This window comes from Meleagris gallopavo, chromosome 2 (assembly GCF_000146605.3).
Source record: "Meleagris gallopavo isolate NT-WF06-2002-E0010 breed Aviagen turkey brand Nicholas breeding stock chromosome 2, Turkey_5.1, whole genome shotgun sequence".
NCBI classification, from domain to species: Eukaryota; Metazoa; Chordata; class Aves; order Galliformes; family Phasianidae; genus Meleagris; species Meleagris gallopavo.
This window is the reverse complement of record NC_015012.2, coordinates 91,513,717-91,524,027: the sequence shown is the minus strand read 5'-3', so window position 1 is coordinate 91,524,027 and position 10,311 is coordinate 91,513,717. Positions and strand designations below refer to the sequence as shown.

Below are 10,311 nucleotides of genomic sequence, written 5' to 3'. Positions count from 1 at the left end.
TTTTTAATTTAAAGTAATGAGCTGGATGGATGAACAAATAGTGAACAAATGATTTCTCTCCAGCTGATACTTGTTGAAGGAATCCACGTGTAATATGCACCTGCATATTTTCATCCTCGTAATGTCTCTAGGGGAAAATTTTACCTGTTTTGCAAACAGGGAGTAAGCGTTCAGAATAAAAGCTAGAGCTAAAAGCCATCATGCATTTCACTTCACCTTTAAGTCACTCAGTCCAAAATGGGGACCCTCAAATTCCCTCTCTTATTTTGTGTCTCACTCTGAAGTCGAAGCAGGCATGTAACTAAAGACTTGTAGAACTATACTGTAAGATTAAATTTCTCAAAATTTCTAATGTGCTACTAAGAAAGATTTATTTGGGCATCCTGATACATACTTCATTGCATCCTAAGCATAATTATTATATCTGTAATTGTGTATCTGGTTGTTCCAGTAGTTTTCCAAAAACCTCCAATTTTTGATCTGTAAAAACACGCCACTTGCTATTTTATTCTTTATAAATAAGATAGAACTTAATAGAAAAACTTATGTTTACTGTAAAGAAGTTAGTACCTATTTTTACCTAATGCTCTTCATCTGCTTTTGTTTTATGGACAAAAATGCATCCAAAAAAGAAAGGGAAGAGTTTTGTAACTCTGAGAATAGAGAGCCCTAATTCCAGACCCAGCATTAGTACTTCATATAGAAGACAGATAACCATTTTAAAGAGAAATAGAATTCAGTCTACACAGGCAGTAAAGATCGTGTAAATGTTGTCTTCTGCATGAAGCATTAGTGGGCACTCTCAGTGCAGATTACTATAACCTTCTGAATAAGCAGACTTCTTTGATGTGTAAAATGAAGTATCAGTTACCACTGGCAAAAAAAAAAGGATATTAAACACCAATTTCTCACACATTCCTATATGCTCCATATTACATAATGGTTAAGGTTGGGATTCCTTCTCTGATCATCTCTTAATGAAAATTCATCTGAATTCATCTGCTTCTGTAAGAACAAAAGGAAGGCTTAAGGTACTTCCACTAGGAGTGGAAATTCCCCAGTATAAGAAATAGCTTCCTCCATTCCAAATTCTGCATCCAGATTCTGCTGTGTGGTAGTGCTTATATTTCCCTAGATAGGCAAAGAGCATACATACTTCACTGGGATGTTAGAATTCCACTGTGCAGCTCTGCATAGAAACAGAAAGCTGTAATGTATTAATTCCCTTGGCAAACAGCAGTTCGTGACTCCGCTACCACATGACGAATCTGCGTCACAGCCAGAAGTTGAGTCATGCCTCTGAATTCTACTCCAGTGCTTTTTACATTAGTCCATCCATCTCATATTAAAAGTTCATTTATACAAATATTAACAAATAAGTTAAAGTTTGTAGTGACAATAAGCATGTACTAGAAATGATGATGCATCTGTAATGCATAGGACTTGCTTGGTAATGGTATTTTCTGAGATCATCAATTAGGATTAATAGTATCTTGCTTCTTAATAACTGTAAGAACTATTTCAGGAGTAAAGGACAAGCAAACAGTCATTTCAACAAGTATGTATCGTGACATACGTAATAAATGCACTCTGAGATGTGAGTCTTACAGATATTTGTGTGTTACTCGTGATCGCACTAAGAAAAAGTGTGGTCTTGAAGCCTGTTTCTCAGAGAATTCTCTAGATATCCTCTACTTGTGAAGGGAAATAGGAGATATAAATTCCCAAGTAGATGGATGGCTGCTCTGCAGTCATCCAGTATTACAATAACTATATTTTATCATAATAAATCTTTTTGAACTGTTAATTTGAAATCAATTCACAAACGTTAACACAGTTGCCTCAGTGCATCTTATGATGTTAAGTATTCTATTTCAAACAACACTAAGGGCCATATTTCTTATGATGTTGAAAGGCATTTGCAATAACACATTGACTAAGGACTGGTCATACCAACTTTGGAAAAGAACAAGCTTAGGAAAAAAAAAAAGAATAGATTGCTCCTCTGAAAATGTAGAAATAACTCTGACAATGTAATTGCGTGACTTAATTTCAAGAAGGGCTTTGGAATTAACACTTCTGGTTCCTAAACCACAGACACTTAGCTCTTTTTAATTTCATGCAGTATAAGGTATTTCTATCATTATGGTCTTCTGTCCCTTCCTCAATGGTGAGCTAAAAATTTCTTTCAGTGCTACTGGCAAGGAAAGTCTATTACTTTCTGAGTCATAGCACTGTCTCTACAGCACCTCAGTGTTCCTTGGATATACTGACACACTCAGAACTGACGTGCCCTGGCTTTGCTTAACTCTTGACTTAAAAAGAGATTTTAAGAAATCACACAGAAAGGCAGACTCAGGAATTGAGTCAGAATTATAAAACAAATACCATTTTAGAAAGAATACAAATAAAATCTGACTACTTTTTTAACTTCATACCTTAGAAATCAGGCTTGCTGCTTTCAGTTATTAAAAGGATGTAGGAGAAAGGACTGAACAGTTAAAATGGCACTGACTAGTTTAAAATGTCAGCATTTAAGCAGAACTATAAAATGGGGAAAGCATTCAGTATTTCTATCTACTATAATTGTGATTGTTCAATGAAAATTATAGCAGTCAGATTTAGAAATCATGCTCTATTGGACTGCTTGGGTAGAAACACATCAGAACAATCATGGTTAATTAAATTTGGTAGTAAGATTTTTTTTCCCCTAGTTTTATGTGTGTACTATGGATTAAACAGATCTTTTGCATAAGGAGAACTAGATTTTTTTTCCTCTTACACGAGATGTGCTTAGTCTAGTTTATGTTTGTTTTGGTGATTTGAAGGTCTGTTCAAAGCGAAATGACTGTATTTCTGATCTAGAAGTCTGTAAAATCAAGAACTCCCAGGAAAACAACAAAAAAAAATTTTGGCTGTTATGAAAAACAGGAATGACATCACAGTTCCTATTTATTAAGCTATAATGAAATTTACCATTTTATGATTCACAGACAGGAAACAATAACCTGCTAGTTAGATTGCAGTATACTTTTGCACTGTAGCAGAGAACTTGAAGTGACATAATGTCCATACAGCACATACAGCATCACAAAGTCACGAAGTGGTTGAGGTCGAAAGGGATCTCTGAGTCCATCTGGTCCAACCCCTGCTCAAGCAGTGGCACTGAGAGCAGGGTGCTCAGGTGGCTTTGGAATATCTCCAAGAATGGAGATCATTCTTTCCTTCTAAGTATTATGGACACTAAAATATTTTTTGATACCTACTCCACCTTCTGTTTAGAACATATAACTGCTACAGAATGAGAGAAGAAAAGTGTTCCACCATTGCATTTCTGCTATTGATTTGCATGGAAAGCATTTACACTTCTAGACCACAATACAAGCACAAATCTCTACAGCACAACTTAATGAGAACTTTGGTACTGAAATACAAAAGAAAGATCTATAAAAATCCTGAGTGCAGTTGATGAAACTGGTAATAGAAGACCCATTTATGCAAGCTCAGAGGTGCTGCCAGCTTAGCTGAACTGTGTAACTCAGTGCTTTTTACAGGCTAGAACATTTGAGATTTGCAGACCACAAATAATTACACCAGAATCCCCTGATCCAGTAGAGAAAGAAAGCCTTCTCTGGTCACCCTAACATGCAGGGCACAACTCTGATTTCTATAGCACAGTCATCATGTCCCCTTTCTGGACTAGCTAACCCAGGGAGCAACAAACTCCATCAGTTTCTACATCAGCCTGAGAAACAAGGGCAATGCTAATTCCCAAACCAGAGTCTTGATAAAAAGACAGTGGGTAAAGACTGCCTAGGATGAGGCTATCTTCTGCCCATGCTGTGGACAGGAGAGAGCTTTAGGTTTTCTAGAAAGAACAGAAAAGGAGAGAGAAAAAAACTAGGTTGGTGATTAAAAGAATCCTCTAGAGAGACCAGACTTACAGCCATAACAGGGAAATGATTTCAGCAATGCTCATTTAATGGTGCTTCATGTTTCCTAGCATAGTTACACCACAGTCAGCATGCTGAAAATGGAGACTCCTATGCTCACATACCTATATGTTCCCATTGGGTGATTTATTCCGTGAGGAACTTAGTCATTGAAACTTAAGTATTTTAAAATTAAGCTTGATGGCATTTAACTATTCCCCTTGGTGATCTGTGCCCCAGATTATGTAGGGACCATTTTTAAAAATGACTAACACATTGCTAAATGCCTTTCAATGAGACATAAGTTTTAAACATCCAATACATCAAAGTATTCAAATAATTAAAAGCAGTTGCTGAAGTGGTATACGTTTTCTAAAAAAAACTTGCTTTTCATCTTCTAGAACTGAAAAATCTATTCCTCTTCTTGCCATATTCTCGCTATATGCTTATTATTCCAGCCATTTCCCAGTTTTACGTTTTGTTTTTTAGACAGTATGTCATTCTGGACCTTTCTCTTTTTACTCACTGATCCTTGCTGCCTTTCCTGTCTGTTCATCTTTAAAACCGAATGGCTGATCTTCAGAGAAGGATAACTGCCTCATTTTCCTGTGAAACCTAGCCATAGGAGGTATATTGGCAGCAGATTTTCAATGGAAACCGCCGTTTCCACCCACAGCCCAGCTGCCACATTTAAATCATGCTGTGTGGGGCTTCCACTCCCTTGGGAGGCTATTTTCATTTTCCTCCAGAGACTCTTCTACAGTCTAATAGAATTCACTGTCAGATATAATAAGTAACATTATATACCGTAGTATATTTTTTTTTTTAATTGTGATATGAGTCAAGTTGAAGCCTCACTATTCTGGACTGGAATGTGATGGAATTTAATTATAATTTTTTGGCCTGAATTGACATCTTTCCTTTCATCTGATATATCAAAATGCCTAGATTAAGGGAAAGGCCCATACCTAGGCATCTGGCTTTTGGAGTAGGGTGATTAAGCCAGTAGGTAAGCTTTCATTTTTAGACCAGAGTATTTCTAATTATTCTAATCATGAATAAAACTTTGAGAGAAAAAAATGAACTGAATGTCAAAGATACAGTTTTGTTCTTTAATTCTGCCAATATATTCAACCAATTTATCTGAGATAGGTGAGCTTCTATTATAGCAGAAATACTGCCTGCAGGACTCTCTGATACTACTACAAAGCAATCTCTGTGTGCTGCAAAAAGAGACTACTTTGGTTGGTTGTCAGCATAAGCAAATACACATCTTTCAAGGTGTAAGTCATGGCGGGTGGTTGCAGCATCATTTTCTCAGAGGGGAGAATAATGCTCCCCACTAATGGCCCTCTACTTCTATGGTGTTGAAAATCTTAAGCCATTATATTTTTGTCTCTTGTTGAATGTGCCCTATTACTGCCACACAGAGCGAAAGTTAGGGCAGGACTAATGTGCAAGCATAGAAGGAGACTTGAATTGCTCTAAAGCATCTCTGATAGAAATTGCTGATACTCCAGTTGTTGAAAACTAAATAATACTGAAATACCTATGCCCAAGAGGGCTAGAAGAGGCCTTGGATCTTTAACAAAGAAGGGCAATATAGCTGACAAAGAGTCTGGAGCACAAGTCTTCTGAAGACCAGCTGAGGCAACTGGGATTGTTTAGTCTGGAAGAGACTCATAGGAGACCTTATCGCTCTACAACTGTCTGAAAGAGTATTGTAGCAAGGTGGGCGTCAGCCTTTTCTCCCAGGTCTATCTAGAGATAGAATGAGAGCTGATGGCCTTAAGTTGTACTAGGGAGGTTTGGGTTGGATATTAGAGTCATAGAATCATAGAATGGCCTGGGTTGAAAAGGACCTCAAAGATCAATTAGTTTCAGCCCCTCTGCCATGGGCAGGATCACCAACAACTAGACCAGGAAAAAAATTACCTTGGAAAGAGTGGTAAACCGTTGGAACAGGCTGCCCAGAGAAGTGGAGGAGTCACTATTCCTGGAGGCTTTCAAGAAGAGGGTAGATGTGGCGCTGAGAGCGTGGTGGTGTTGGGTTGATAGTTGGACTAGATAATCTTAGTGGTCTTTTCCAATCTTTTTTATTGTGGGTTTTTTTATTGTTGTTGTTTTATTTTTGTGTGTGTGTGCATATTCGTGTGTGAAACACATCAAGAATAAAGGCATCTTTAAAAGATAATGTAGAATAGCCTTTTAGCTCCTTCGTAATCATATTGTGATTATATTAATGCATATTAATAATGGTCTACATTTTTTTCTAAAGAGAATTAATTACAGCTACTGTTTCATAATGCAGTAAAATGCAGGGAATGCTGTCATTTCTATTCTGTCTTAGACTAATCATGTTGTCTGTGTGCTGTGGAAAGCCACATTCTTTTTTCTTTTTTTCAAAATAGAAAGATTTAAACATCTCAATCCTCTAGTAACCAGAATGTAAAATATTGACACTTGAATGACTCCTTACCAACCATGCAATACAAAGAGCAGTGTCCTGTAACTTGTTCTGGAGGTGAGAATCCAGTACATAAGCACTGAAGGGGTTGCATCTTGTATTGTTTTGTTTTTGTCATTTTTTTTCCTGTAATTTCAGATATTAACTGATGACAGACCCGTGCTTGCATTAGAAGGCTGGCCCACAGTATTATTTTTTTTCATATTCCCTAGCTGTTAGCTTTTTGGATAAGTAAGATACTGCTATAGTTACAGGAAAATGGGTGTATCGTATTTCTTAACTCTGTGCCATATGTCATTCTTGGTTAAAATGAAGCTGGGAGTTAGTAGTGTTGCGTTTTTATGTAGAGATGACAGAAGAAGTATTTTAGATCAAAATCAGGAGCTGACAGTCTCATTGTAGTAGCCTTACATTAGAGATACAGTAACTGGCAGCATACTCTGTTACTTAGTACGTAAGTACATACTAGAATGATAGTTTGACCTGTTGTGTAGTTGTTTAATATGATCAATCAAGTCTAAGGGTGTTGACTGTACTAATGTTGTCTGGCCGTGTTGTTAAATGATTAACAGTATAACAACATGAATTGTCTTTGATGTCCAGCAGTTTATTTCTCTTGATTTGTGATTGCTTGAACATAGCATGCTGAATTTCTTAAAAGCAATTGCTTTTAACCTGTTGAAATAGAAATGTTTCATATAATGTCCAAGTTTCAAACATTGTGACTATGTAAAGATCCATTGTAACTAATAGATACATTCTTGCAGCATTTTCTAACGCTTTCAAATTGGTGAATGATTGATTCTGAAATTTTCCCATTTTATATTGTTATCGTGAAGAAAAAGGAACCTTCCCTGCCCTCTACTTGTAAACAGAGTTGTCATTACCACTGAGTTGAAAATACAGGTGGCACACAAATCTGGATGTCGTGGCGGCTTCTAGATACTGCTTTAATTTAGCCGACCTCGATTTTATCTGTGGAAAAAATAGAGTGTTTTTATTCCAGTTTAGACATCTAACCTGGAATCTAAACTGGAGCAGAGTTTACAATTTGACATTATTACGGAAATCAGCGTTCTTTGAGATCATGCAGAAAGCGTCACTGGCTTTACATGTTTCCATTTTTACATATTTAGGTTACAGCAACATAAACATTGAAGTGTTCAGAATCAATAGCCACTTAGAAAAACTTGATTATATGCATTCATCTAATGAATCAACATGAGACATTAAACCCATTCTCCTTGTACTATCCTGGTGTCTTTGATCAGTCCCTGTATTCACAGATCTGGCAATAAGATGTAGTCCATTGTGGCTTTTGGCTCCTGAACACAGTTGAGTTGGGTGTAATTTTAAGATTTGAGTGCAACTACAGCTTTGTCTGACATGTGTCATGCAGGTGTTCTTAAAAAGATAGGTGTTAGAGGAAGGAGAATTATTCGTGTTAAGTGATACAGTAGGTGTGCAAAGTAAGTAAGCCTTGTTTTTTTTCTTCATCAAAGTATTGTGCTGCCTATTTTTAAAATCTGCTAAGTATTATCTTGGTTGGAGATGGACATACAATAGGAAAAACAATGAGAAGGTCTAATGGGATGGATTTCACAAATGTATCAGGTTCCTTAGTGGTAGAAATGTAAGTTAAATCACTATTAACTCTCATTACTGTTAGTTGAAGGAGATATTCAAAGTGTCTAAGAAAGGTGAGATTCCACTTCCTCTGCGTTGAGTATAAAGGGAGCTTAAGATGATTTGAATTGACTTAGATTTTAGCAGCCCAGAGGTAGGTGAAAGATAAAGCCCATCCGTGACATCATAAGTCAGGGAACAATCAGATATTATATTGATTTATTTACATATACTTTAAAATAATTTACAACTACAGGGCATGTCTTTGCTAACCTGTGCTGCCACATAGACTTTCAGTCTCATGATTTGTTACATTTATTTTTTACATCTTGCATTAAATGGGCTCTCCAGAGCTGAACTTTTTCCTGCATATTTGTGCACCACCACTATGCCTTGTTTTTTCTTCACTTAATACCTATTACAGAATCACAGAATCACAGAATTGTAGGGGTTGGAAGGGACCTCTAGAGATCATCGAGACCAACCCCCCTGCCAAAGCAGGTTCCCTACACCAGGTTGCACAGGTAGGCGTCCAGGCGAGACTTGAATATCTCCAGAGAAGGAGACTCCACAACCTCCCTGGGCAGCCTGTTCCAGTGCTCCGTCACCCTCACCGTGAAGAAGTTCTTACGCACATTTGTGCGAAACTTCCTATGCTGCAGCTTATGTCCGTTTCCCCTCGTCCTGTCTCCACGTACCACTGAAAAGAGACTGGCCTCACCACTACGGCCGCCACACCTCAGATATTTATAAACCTGGATCAGGTCCCCTCTCAGTCTTCTTTTCTCAAGGCTAAACAGACTCAGTTCACTTAGCCTTTCTTCACAGGGGAGATGCTCCAGGCCCTTCACCATCTTTGTGGCCCTCCGCTGGACTCTTTCCAAGAGATCCCTGTCTTTTTTGTACTGGGGAGCCCAGAACTGGACACAGTACTCCAGATGAGGCCTTACCAGGGCAGAGTAGAGGGGCAGGATCACCTCCCTCGATCTGCTGGACACGCTCTTCTTAATGCACCCCAGAATGCCATTGGCCTTTTTGGCCACGAGGGCACACTGCTGGCTCATGGCCAACCTGTCATCCACCAGGACGCCCAGGTCCCTCTCTGCAGAGCTCCTCTCCAGCAGCTCATCCCCCACGCCTGTATTGGTGCATGCAATTATTCCTCCCTAGGTGTAAGACCCTACACTTGCTTTTGTTGAACCTCATCTGGTTTCTTACTGCCCAGCTCTCCAGCCTGTCCAGGTCTCGCTGAATGGCAACACAGTCTTCAGGCGTGTCAGCCAATCCTCCCAACTTTGTATCATCATCAAACTTGCTGAGGGTGGCCACTATCCCCTCATCAAGGTCATTGATGAAGATGTTGAACAAGACCGGACCTAGCACAGACCCCTAAAAAAATTAAAGTCAACTAATTGAATAAACCTATTGTTTAAATGGGTCAATTATTGCAAAACCAAAATTTCCTTTCAGTTTTCTTGTTCCATAAGCAGAGATTTTCATGATGAGTCAGAGAGCAGATTTTCCAGTAATTTGATGCTGTTCATCATGTGGTTCAGTTACCCAACTTTGAGGTCTTAGTGAGTTAGAGTGGAAAGGTACTGAACATTTAGGATGCATAGGATCCAGATAAATAAAAGATCTTCACTTTGACTTAAGTTACTGTGTCTGTATTAACTGCATCAAAAAGTTCACTTTGTTTTGTTTAAAAATTTGTATTTAGATTCTTGAACTTCTTAAAAAACTTTTAAATTTTGAGCTCCAAAAATCAGTTCATTTCACTTCTGCCCAGTGTTTTATATTCCTGTTGTTAGTCCTAAACACTTTTTGCAATGCTTTTTAAAAGATACTAATTATTTAGTACTTATTTAGTTAAATGATACTATGTATCTGAGTAGATCTGTGGTATGTTTCATATGCTTAAAAAGGCTCTGAGGTACACAAGGATTTAGTAGGCTTTTAGAGCTCTGTGAAGTAAATAGCACATCTGCTACCTTTACTTTTTGAGATCCAGTATGCACCTCTCCTATAGAGAGAGAGGAGTTTCACCTCTCCTGTGAGGAAAGGTTGGGAGAACTGGGCTTGTTTGGCTTGGAGAAGAGAAGGCTCAGGGGAGACCTCACTGTGACCTCCCAGTACTTGAAGGGAGCGTATAAACAGGAGGGGGAACAGCTGTTTACAAGGGTGGATAGTGATAGGACAAAGGGGAATCGTTTTCAACGGAGACAGGGTAGGTTTAGGTTAGATATTAGGAGGAAGTTTTTCACACAGAGGGGGGTGACACACTGG

At 38.3% G+C, this 10,311-nt stretch overlaps 1 protein-coding gene across 1 annotated transcript in view; it reads left to right on the top strand.

Annotated features, from left to right (window-relative positions):
- The window catches only part of LOC100548026 (myelin transcription factor 1-like protein), a 138,474-nt gene that overhangs the window by 81,048 nt on the left and 47,115 nt on the right, over positions 1-10,311 (top strand).